The following is a 13382-nucleotide window of genomic DNA, read 5'->3' on the forward strand; positions in this document are numbered from 1 at the left end:
CAAATATCTAGAAAATCCGACTTTGTCGGATTAAAAGATAGCCAAAATCTGATTTTCGGCAGATATCAGGTCAAAATTTTTACGTCTCGGTAGCTCGAGGTTGTGTGGCCTTTAAATATGAATACGTAAAATTGAACAAAAATATTAATTTTGCAGACAATCCGCAGCTGCGTTTTGAAGAGTCAAGCTTTTCAGATATGTTTTTAAAGAATTTTCAGAAATATATATAAAAAGAGAATTTGGAAAAGCGATTGCTGTCATTTATAAGACATCACACATATGATACAAAGTTTCAGCCATGTTATCATTATTCAATGACAAGTTGTCATTACTCAAATACAACTATGAAGTGGTATAATGAGAATAATGTTGATGTTATAGCAAACACACATCAATTAAACAAATTGCCTAAATCTTCGTCCGATTGAGATATATTGGACAATTGTTAAACGTAAATTGAAAAAGAGTGCAGGTACAGTAAATAACCAGATTTTGATGAGAATAAAGTGGAATAAATATGCTGGAATAACGGCAGAAGTGGCAAGAAAAATGTGCAGCTACTAATGGGAGGCATAAGAAGAAAAGCCAGAAAATTTATTCGCAATAAAGACACATAAACCTACATTTATATTTTTTTTAAAGCTTAATAAATTACCTTTAATTTCATGTATAAAATGTTTACATACGTTGTTTAAAAGTTATGCTCTATTTAATCCGTACGGATTTTAAGTGGCCACTTTTTAGCAACGGAATTTGTTGCCAATCGAATGATTCCGTTGCACACATAGAATTTTTCGGTTCTATAAAGACGAATTTCGGTTGAAGCAACCAATCGTTTGTTACCGCTCTTAAAATTGTGTAGCCACAACTGAAAAAATCCTTCACTAAGTCAGAATCATTCGATTGGCAACGAATCTCTTTTCTCTGTGTGCATATTCGGCCTGGAAGATGATGCATGAGCCATGAGTTCAGTATATGTGTAATGCCCATCTTCTTGGAATATACTCCAAGGCACATAGTTGATCACTGTAATCCTGGTGTCACCATTGATTAGAAGTTAAATTGTGGAACTCCACAGGGCAAAATTTGATCACCACTGCTGACCACTACAAATATCCTTCTGAGGAAGGATTTGGATCACTCTTTTTGATGTGTGTTTCGGCTAGATTTTCTGGAACTAAATTAGATCACAAAATGTATGTTCGTGCTGTCAGTGAACAATATTTTTATGTGAACACAAAAATTATCTGTATTAGATTTGTTTATGGAAGTGCTAAAGGAATTGGTGTATTATTATGAGGACTACAACTACAAATACATTTGTAGATATAGAAATACTATAGTATTTGCATGCACATGTTTGTTATACATAGATTTGTCTGCACCCAGCAGTTCTAGGTGACTGTCCAGAAATTACTTAAGTAATTACATGACTAGTTATTTTAACACGTACATGTCCTATGCGGGGGATCAATTGACCCTTTTTGATTACAATTAAACTGACTTATAGCTGGCCCAAAATAGTCAACGTATTTGATTCAAATACCGGTTACATAGAGTCAGTTACCTTACTAGCTACCTAACTTGTTACTTGATCAGCTCCATAACTAGTTATTTTAACATGTACAGTTGCTAACTCACCTCAAGTAATCAGTTAAAAAGTACATCTCATAGTCAGTCCAATAACCGATTGCTGGTACATAAACCATCTGTCGGAGGATTCTCTAATAGATTACTTCTGGTGGGGTTTAACCCACAGTAAAAAACAAACATTTAAAGTGACTACATTATTGGTTACTTAGAGACACTAAAGTGACTATTGAATTTACGCTATGTTACATGGAATATTAGTATATTTAAGCAAAAATAAAAATAAACTATTTGAGAATTATATCAACCCAATTTGTATAAATTCAGTTTTTAGGAATTACTCACAAAACCTAGATTATTTAGAGACACTTAATTGGCAATTGTCTTCACGCTAGATTACCTGGGATGTATAAAGTAACCAATTGTCTTCTATCTGCACTACAAAGAGCACATAGAGTCAAATGACCGAAAATAAGGGTATTCATTCGACTAATGATCGTTCGATTAATCGAATAATTTCTCACGAATAATTACTCGAACAATTTAAAAATGGCCATTTTCGAATAACGAATATTTCGAACAATTTTATGTAGAATAATCGAATAAAACGAATAAATGTTCATATACTACATTTAAATTTATTAAATTGCTTAAATTTTTTCATAATTTCAAATTTAAATAAGTAATAATGACTCACAAAAATTGTATTGTTTCTGAAATTCGACAAATAACTAAAGACAAAGGGACTTTCGATCACTATAGATGAGTGTTCCGATAGCTTCTGCTGTAAATATATAAATATTACTGCAAGAAGTTACAATTCTAAAAACCAATCTTTCAAAATTTTTAGCTTGGGACTTGAACCAATGAAAATAAAAGGTACAGAATAAAATATTTGTTATTTAGGTGGCTAAATATTAGAAGAATCGCAATTAATAATCAAAATTTTAACTTGAATGTGATGGAGAATGTGATTTTGAAACGATCGTCGAAAGTGATATTGAGGATGACATTTATAATGATTACATTGAAATATATGAAGGCCATGATCTTAAAATATATGTATATAAGTGATGTTATTAACCGCGTACGTAAGTGTTGCAAAATATTTAATAAATCGAATGATAAACACAAATATTGCAAACTAACGTTTTGTTGCAAGAAAAGCATGGAGTTCGTTTTATACATGATTTTGAACATCTTTGTCTAACATGGTAATAAACTTTTTGCCTATTTGTAAATGCGTCAACCATGCACTGTCTGACTTCAAATTAGCCACGTTCACTGACAATGATATCAAACTTTGGACAGATTCCCTTTATTGTGTAATTCCCCAATACCTCTTTATTAAGCAAAGATTCGACAACGTTGATAGAGCTTGATGTATAATACAATTTGTTATAAATAATTTAGAAATAGTGAATAATTAATTTACTAAAGAATTAGTTACTCAATTTAAAACCCGAATTGATTAATACGTTTATATTGTATTTGAATTCAGGATCATGTCCAACTAGCTTAAAGAATGGCTCCAAAACGGAATCTAAAGGGTCTGCTAGTCAATTGTTTTGTAGATTGTTCGGGAGTTAATCTAATCAGAATATTTCTGTTTAAAATTTAATGATGGACTTTGTTTTCGAATGTTTTTTATCATTATCAATATTTAACTTTAACGTTATTTTTAGTTTTTCACTTCTTTCTTACTTTTTTAAAAAAAATTTTAATTATTCGAACAATTCGATTAATTTAAAACGTGTGATCGAATTATTCGAACAAGTTAAAATCTCTTATTCGAATTATTCGTTTTATTCGAACAAGAGAAAAATCGAATAATTCGAATACCGAATATATTGGAGTCCGCCAAGTGATAAGACATTAGTGCCAATTATTGTCTATAAGGAATACATTGACTACTTGCTTAACTGATGGGTAGCACTCAAACTAAGTATGTAATAGATAAAATCACCAATTCGGGACAATCACCATGAACTGCCGGGTTGTACATTGCATTGGTGTGTGTGTGTGAGTGAGTGTATGTGTGTTGTATTTATAAGTCAACTTTTTTCAATGCAATTGCCAGTTTCTCTATACATACAGATATACAGATATAATTTTTTTTCCAAATGTTATAGTTGTTGTATAAATGTTTGTTGGCAGAAACGTTTGTGTGCAATTGTATGTATATTGTTGTTTTTCTTATCAGTTTGACTGGCTGTTGAAATAAAACTGTTAGTTGTTATATACATACATATATTTTTATATACTTACATATGTTTGTATATACATACATGCAGATCTACACATAATATTGTATATACAAAAGTTTTGTGCAAATCTGTTCGTCTGACTGTATGTCTGTCTGTTAGTCTGTATGTCTATATGTTTGTCTGTGCGCCTTGTTGATGACGTTGATGGGTGTTTTGGGTAATTGACCTTATATAAGAAAATCAATACTGGCAGAGCAACAATTTTTTTCCCTTGCATTTCTTTTAGTTTTGCGGTTTATTTATATTTTATGCTCTTCCTTTTACTCTGCATTTCTTTTGGTGTTTAAATAAGCTTAAGTAAATAGTTAATGAATGTTATTAAATAAGAATTTTGTAAAAATAAACTTTAGTAAATATTATAAAGACAAGCTATTTTCTGTTTTTTTTTTCTTTTTTTTATAAAATATAGGTATATGGAGATAATTATAAAGCAAATGGTCAGCCAAGTGAAATAAAAAAATAATAGGAATTGTAAATGTTTAAAGAGTTTGAAGAATATTTAAATAAAATTTAAATAATGAATAGAAATAGAAAACAGGTGAAGTGGTTAATTAACTATAAAGTTATAAGAGTACTTAAAATTATTTATAGAAATTGAATCATATCAATTAAAATTTATAGAATTTTATTTATTTGATGTTATTGAAGCATAATAAGTATTAATATAAACATATTTAACTTGCTTTATATTTATAAATATACAAAATACATATTATTTTTTGATAAAAAAAGTGGTAAAGCAATTTCTGTAAAGTAAATTTTGTTTGTAAACCGCTCAAAAATAAAATATGAGAATATAACCTAATTAGGCCTTTCAAATATTTGTATAACAAGCAGTAACAAATTTTCATTATAAAATATTTGGGTTATTATTTATATTTTTAGTTAAATTTAGTTCAGTAACTACTTAATTTCAATAAATCAATATTATATGCTTTTACTCTTAGTTCAATAGTCACAGCTTAAACACAGATTGAATCAGCTAATTAGATTTCCCCTCTGTAAGGTCATGACTCATGACACAACAATTTCATAACTTTCATTCACACTTTTGACATGTTTTCTCTTTGTGCTACAGTACGTTGTTATGAAATCATTATTAAATAGATAATTGAACTACTTAATTCATCTAAATAGTTTAACACAATTACATAGTAGTTCCTTTGAACTGTTACGCTTATGAACCGTGCATGATTAATTCCAAAAAGCAAGCACAGCGGATAAGTAATATTTAATTCGAAAATGTATTTTTATTAATTATACGCCCCATATGATCATTAATCTTCTGTAGCATGCAGTATTGCCAGGAAATACGAAAGAACGAGGCTAAATCGGACTAAAAAAGGCTAAATGTAGTAAAAATATGGCTTAAAAATTTAACACGTTAGTGTTAGCATTTGTTACTAATTCATTTAGAAATTTGTAATCAGGAATCCCGCAATTCATAAAAATCGAATTATTCGAATAATTTAATTATTTTTAAAAAGTAAAGAACGAAGTTTTGATGTCAGTTTTTTAATATTTTATTGTTAAAGAAAAACAAAAAATAACTTTAAAGTTAACAATTCAAGTATTGATAATGTTAAAAAACATTCGAAAACAAAGTCCATCATTATATTTTCAACAGAAATATTCTTATCAGAATAACTCCCGAACAATCTACAAAACAATTGACTTGCAAACCCATTATTTTCCGTTTTGGAGCTATGCTTTAAAAAATTTGAGCTAGTTGGACATGATCATAAATTCAAATACGTATTAAGAACTTAAATTGAGTAACTAATTCTTTAGTAAATTAATTATTCACTATTTCTAAATTATTTATAACAAATTGTATTATACATCAAGCTTTATCAACGTTGCCGAATCTTTGCTTAATAAAGTGGTCTTGGGGAATTACACAATAAAGGGAATCTGTCCAAAGTTTGATATCACTGTCAGTGAAGGTGGCTAATTTGAAGTCAGGCAGTGCATGATTGACGCATTTACAAATACGCAAAACGTTTATTACCATGTTAGACAAAGCTGTTCAACGATGTTCAAAATCATCTATAGTTTGTGTTTATCATTCGATTTATTAAATATTTTGCAACACTTACGTACGCGGTTAATAACATCACTTATATAAATATATTTTAAGATCATGGCCTTCATCTATTTCAATGTAATCATTATAAATGTCATCCTCAATGTCACTTTCGACGATCGCTTCACATCACATTCTCAATCACATTTAACTCCACTTTAATCTAAGTTAATATTTTGATTATTAATTGCAATTCTTCTAATATTTCGCCAGCTAAATAAAAAATATTTTATTGCGTACCTTTTATTTTCATTGCTTCAAGTCCTTAGTTAAAAATTTTGAAAGACTTGTTTTTAGAATTGTAACTTTTTGCAGTAATATTTATATATTTACAGAAGGAGCTATCGGAACACTCATGAAAGTCCCTTTGTCTTTAGTTATTTCTCGAATTTCAGAAACAATCCAATTTTTGTAAGTCATTATTACTTATTTAAATTTGAAATTATGAAAAATTTTAAGCAATTTAATAAATTTAAATATATATGAACATTTATTCGTTTTATTCGATTATTCTACATAAAATTGTTTGAATTATTCGTTATTCGAAAGTGGCTATTTTTAAATTGTTCGAATAATTATTCGTAAGAAATTATTCGATTAATCGAACGATCATTAGCCGAATGAATACCCTAGTATTTACACAAATTTTGCTCCAAATAAGTTTTATATAAACTGAATTAATGTCACCTAATTTTATGATGATCGGTCCATAATAAGGCATAGCTCCCATATAAGGCCCGCTTCCGAAAATCACTTTAACGAGCATAAATCTCTTAAAAATGTTGGTATAAACATAAAATTCAATAGAAATAATATTCATATAGACATAAATCACACGACCTAATTTCATGGCGATCGGTCCATAATTCATCATAGCTCCCATATAATGCCCTCTTCCGAAAATCGTTCTCGAAAATAAATTATAGTGTAGGGTCGAGCTTGACCGAACATACGTCCTTACTTGTTTTTATCTGCTTACAACTTTTTTATAAGTAAAGCTGATGCAAAAAATAAAAAAATCCGCATTTTCATACTAAATTCTATAAAAAATTAAAAGTTCAACTTTAGCTTTAAATTTCTCAACAACTGCTGAACCCATTTTAATGAAATTAAAACTGGAGAAAAATTCAAGAAGTTATCTGTTCTTCAAAAAAAAAAAATCTAAAATGTCTCTATCGGTTCAAAATTTACAGAGTTTTGGCCGATGAAAAACGATAATGAGCCACTGTGCGACGTTCTTCAAAAATCACGGTATCGCTCATCTCTAATATATAGTCACACAAATGATCTTATTAACACAAAATCCAAAACTTAATTTTCAATCAATACAAACTATAAAAATCACAGTGAAAACTATAAACAATAATTCTACTCCACCAAAAAAAAAAACAGATTTATCCCCTTAAAACAATAAGGGCTACATTTTATATTGGCAATTTCAAGAATCATACCATAAACTCCCATAAGCATAAATTTTGCGAAAATACCCTCTAAAAATCGCCTCATAAAGTATCTACTACATGACTTTAACAAAACTTAAAAGGATTCAATATTACGAGTACATATTTCTGTTCAATGTTGTGCCATTTTATAAGATTTTTGTAACGCTTTCAAGTTAAGACTGCAATTAAATTGCATTTGTGCTCGTTAATGGATGGCCATTCATACATTTGGTTACGTTCTCCACATGTATGTAACGGTTTTACGTACAACACACCCATCCACACATACATACGTAGATACTAACGGTTTCTATGTACGAATAAAAGTACGTGCTTTTCAATTTAAGTTTCCGTTGCTCAATGTTGAATGTCACATTTCCGCCATTAGGGTTTAATTCTTTTTCTTCTTTTATGAATGGATATGTGTTGGCGTGTGTGTAGCTGGGTATAAGAACGTGTTCCTTTACTTTACTAATACGATTGTTTTTGTTATTGTATAAATTCGCATTTTCTATACTCATTTTTTCTTTTTTTGCTACAACATTTTACGTGGCATCTCAAAAGGTCTTAACACCATCTTTGGTCACGCTTATGAATGTAGTAGATATGTAGGAAGGCGAATATTTGTGTCTGTATATAATGTAATGTAACGTTACGAGTGTCTAAAGTAGTTTCCGTTTTACAATGTAAAATGAATGTAACACTTTGTGAGTGTGTTTATGTGGTAGCAAAAAAATGTTTAATGTGTATAAAGTTGAATTTAAACTGATTGCTGGTTACTTCTTTGGAAATTTATCACGGATGTAATGAAGGTGCTTTTTTGAAAAGAGAAAACAAGGCTTGTTTATAGTAATCGATATATTTTTTTTATACAAATTTATATTAATCGTTAATTTTTCGAAGAAATTTAGAGTAGCCGTTAAATTTTCTTAAGAAATTTAATGTTATCGATAAATTTTCTATCAAAATTTAAAGTTTTTATAGAATTTAAATATCTATAGAAACCTTAAATGTTTTTCATAATTTAAAATTGTCGAATTTATCTATATTTTAAGGTGCAGAAAATTTTTTTATAGAAATTTTAAGTTATCGATAAAAAATTTGAAGAAATTTTAATTTATCGATAAATTTCCTATAGAAATTTAAAGTAATCAAAACACTTTCTATAGAAATTTTAAATTATCGATTTTTATATAGACATTTTAAGATATGGATACATTTTTAGTAGAAATATAAAAATTTCCAATGAAATTTATATTTTTAATAGAAATTTAAGACTATAGATAAATTTGTCATAGAATTTTTTTTTTTTGTTTAGAAATTGAAAGTTATCGATAAATTTTCTGTAAAAGTTTTAAGTTATCGATAAATTTACTATAGAAATTTAATGTTATCGATTAATTTTCTTCAAACATTTATGGAAATTGAAAGTTATCGAAAAATCTTTAGATATTTATGGTTATCGATTTATTTTCTATATAAAATAAATTTTCTATAGACATTTTTATCGAAATTTCTTATAGAATTTTAAAGTTATCGAATAGTTATCAATATAAAATGAATGTTATCGATCAATTTTCTATAGATATTTAAAGTTATCGATTAATTTTTTATAGAAATTTAAAGTTTTCGATACATATTCTAAAAAAATGTTAAGTTGTCGATAGATTTTCTATAAATATTTAAAGTTATTGAGATATTTTCTAGAGAAAAGATATCGATTTGAAAGTTATCGACAAATTTTCTATAGAAATTTAAAGTAATTAATAATTTTAAGTTATAAATAAATATTTAAAGTTATTGAGAGATTTTCTAGAGAAATTTTAAATTATCGATTTTTATATAGACATTTTTAGTAGAAATCTAAAAATATCGATGAATTTTCCAAAGAAAATTAAAGTTATCGCTAAATTTTGTATAGAAATTTAAGATTATAGATCAATTTATCAAAGAAATTTTAAGATATCGATAAATTTTGTTTAATAATTTAAAATTATCGATAAATTTTCTATAAAAATTTTAAGTTATCGATAAATTTCCTATAGAAATTTAATGTTATCGATTAATTTTCTACAAACATTTTAAGTTATCGATACATTTTCTATAGATATTTAAAGTTATCGAAAAATTTTCTTTAGAAATTTATAGTTATTGGTTTGTTTTCTATGTAAAATAAATTTTCTATGGACATTTTTATCGAAATTTCTTATATCGACAAATTTTCTATAGAAATTTTAAGTTATTGATACATATTCTAAAAAAAAATTAATTTAACGATAGAAATTTAAAGTTATCGATTAATTTTCTACAGTAAATTGAAATTATTGATTAATTTTCTATATAAATATAAATTTATCGATAATTATTATAAACGGAATTTAAAGTTGTCTAAATATTTTCTATAGAAATTAAAAGTAATCGATAAATTTTCTATAGAATTACAAAGTCGTTTTGTTTTCTTTACAAATACGCAATTTTAAATAAATATTTTTATTAAATTTCCATTTATTTACAAAATCCAAAATAAAAAATATTTTTTTTTTACAGCTTCCCAGCAAAAACTTTCATTGCCAAGTAATGAGTTAAAATTCTTATATTCTATTATATTCCGACTAGAGTGTCCAAAAAACCGGCAAATTTGAAAAAACCGGTTTTCATTATAGCATTTTAAAAAAACCGGTTAAACGGTTTAGGTTTTTGTCTTCAAAAAACCGGTTAACCGGTTTATATTCAATTTTTATTTAATATGAAAAAGTTCTCCTTAAATTTATTTTTATTTGTGGACGCTATTGGGAAATGTGTTATGAATTGTGTACTAAATCTTCGGAAATTTTGCATTTTTTAATTCATAATAATCTATCTTTATGTAATTATTTTATATCTTTTACGAAATATTGTCAAAGAAATTATATTTCATTAAAAACGGTTAACCGTCTTACAAAAACCGGTTTGTAAAAAAACCGAAATCGGTGGAGTTTACAACCGGTTGACCGGTTTTCGGTTTCGGTTTTGGATACTCTAATTCCGACATATAAATATGTTATTACCAGGGAAACCAAAATATGCAAATGCATGTTTTTTCTGGTGCGTCTAATGAGCACATGGATAATATATTTACACGTTTCAGAACTATTTAAGAATTTTGGCATCGATTTGTTAGTGCATATTTTTGCATATTTTACCCTTAAATACATATTTTTGCATATATTTGTTTTAAGAGCATATTTATGTCATATTTTGCGTTTTTAGAGCATATTTTACTGTTTAATAGCATATTTTGAGTTTATCAATAACAAATTTTGTCTTACTTATTTTTCGCTGTTGTGTTACAGGTTTTTACTTCCTTTGTTTAAAATTCAAAATTCAAAAATAGATGGCTTTTCACCAAAAAAGAAATTTTTTTTTTTTAAATTTAAAATAACAATTCGAAAAATTTGTTTATCCAAAAAAAGAAAAAACTGAAAAAAATGTTCAACTAAAAAATAAAATATTTTTTTCCAAAAAATTAAAAAACTGAAAAAATTTTTGTTCACCTAAAAATATTTAAATTTTTTATTTTGAAGTATAATTAGGTGAAGGGTATATAAGATTCGGCACAGCCGAATATAGCTCTCTTACTTGTTTTAATATAAAATAAGCACTATTTTAATAATAGCTCCATCTAAATATCAAATTTTAGTTCTAATTCAAACTTAACCGTTATAAGCGTTAAAGAAATATTGTCTTTTAAATTTGCTCCTGTAACATCAGTTGATGTCGAAAGAACATTTTCTATGTATAAAAATGTTTTCAGATCCAATAGACAACGATTTTTATTTGAAAATTTAAGTAAATTTTTTTTGGTTAAAAATTATGTAAAAGTTTGTTTTTTTTAAGAGCATATTTTTTAAATTTTAAGAGCATATTTTAAAGTTTTTACTGCATATTTAAAGCGCCTAAAACGCTTTTTTTAGAGCATATTTCCGGTTTCCCTGGTTATTACTTTATACGAAAACTAGTTACAAGTAATGACTTAAAAAACACATTGAAAGTTAAATCTCAAAGAAGCCATTATCAGTAAAAACATAAAGTGCTCATGCATGTAGATAGATTTGAGAGGTATGTATTCGAGTATCCAAAACCGAAAACCGGTCAACCGGTTTTTTCATCTTTGTTAACTCCATCGCTTTCGGTTTTTTAACTTTTGGGTTTTTTGACAAACCGGTTTTTGTAAGACGGTTAACCGGTTTTAATGAAATAAACCGGTTTTTTGGACACACTAGTATGTACTATAAAAAGTACACTTCCACTCGGTGTGAACTAGATGTGAAGAGAAGAATAGAAATTGGAGAGAAAAAGAAAAAAGAAATAAGAGAAATAAAGTGAAAAACAAAGTCCAAAGAAAAAGGAAAGGATGTAAGTATAGACTGGGATTCTCAGAGCCCCGCTACCTAAAATATCCAGCCTATTCCGCTGATAAAGCCTAATAGATTTCCTAGATCATAACTAGCTATAACCCTCAGTTCATTATGGTATCTTTCGCCTACCCATTTTCGCCTAAGACCCTGTAATCTAAGACTGTTGCACAGAATATGTTCCACTATTTCTAGTTCCTCAATATACTCGCACAACCTTGTGACCATATCTCATTTACCAATGAATGCACCAATTGACCAGAGCCCGCTTATCATACTAAAGACTTGAGCCTATTGTCCAAATAGCCCAGAATACCCTAAATCCATCCTACTACATCAGTATTGATTCGTAGAGTCCTGGAATCTTTCAAATATCAACCTATAGTAGCGGCATATAGGAGGATTACTCTCCCAGTTCCTATAGTCCAGATCCGAATTCTGTCTAGCCAGTTCACATGCTATCTCATTTCCCCGTATCTGATTGTGTACAGCTGAAAAAACGCTTCTAGAATCCTCTTACAGTTCAACATTATGCTCGAGTGTACCATATGGTATTTCAAAGCCCTCAGTACTGTCTGACTATCTACATAAATTGTCACTAATTTGGCGTTCCAGATCTCAACGATCTCTGCCTGCAAGACGCTGCATTTGTCTGGGAGTCGGAATAATATTTTGATATCCTCATATAAAACATAAACTCCGGCTCTCGTGTCAGATTCCATTTTGGACCCATCAGTGAAGACTGCACCCCCTTCAAACAGCTGTTCAGATCCAATCCACTCATACCTACTTGGAAATGCAATTGGGGTGAAGTACCAAAGTTTAAAGTCGTTAATCTATGGTCAGAAATTTTCGTGTGACCTACCAGCTTTGGTATTACCAGAGATGACTCAAAGAATCTAAGCAAGTTCCTAGCCGCCACACTTGCCACATAGTCCTCAAATGCCAGTAAGTTAAGGATTATATCCAATGCTGCCTGAGGTGTGCAACGGATTGTACCAGTTATGCCAATGGAAGCACAATGGAAGCACATGTGAACCTTACTCAACTACTACAACTACTTTTTTCTCATTGACTTCCACCAAACCGTGCAACCATTAATTGTATAGCAGATAATAAATAAATAAGTCATTATATGTCCACTTCTAAGTAGTGCAGAAGGTATGTAGTAGTCATTGTAAAGTAAGTTATAGAGTAATTGCCACTCATTAACAAGTTTTTGCTGGGTTATTAAACGTAATAATTTAGCTTTCAAGCTAAATAACTGTTATTTCAAACTAAATCCAAGGAAAACAAACAAAAAAATAACAAAATTGTTAAGTTTAAACTTTGAAAGACTCTTACCCCCATTAACACGAACTCTGGTTATGTTTTAACTAATAGTTATACTGATAGTTTTCATACAAAAATAATTTTAAACGACAGTATAACTATTAGTTAGCACCTAACCAGACTTCGTGTTAATGGGGGTTAGACTCTTAAATAAAATAAGTTTGGAATAAAATAAATTATCAAATGTATGTATAAGAAATTGTCATATCAATTTACTTTCATCAACATTATCAAATTTATACAGACATGGTAGTAAACTATTTAAATATGA

Source organism: Calliphora vicina, chromosome 2, assembly GCF_958450345.1.
Source record: "Calliphora vicina chromosome 2, idCalVici1.1, whole genome shotgun sequence".
NCBI lineage: Eukaryota > Metazoa > Arthropoda > Insecta > Diptera > Calliphoridae > Calliphora > Calliphora vicina.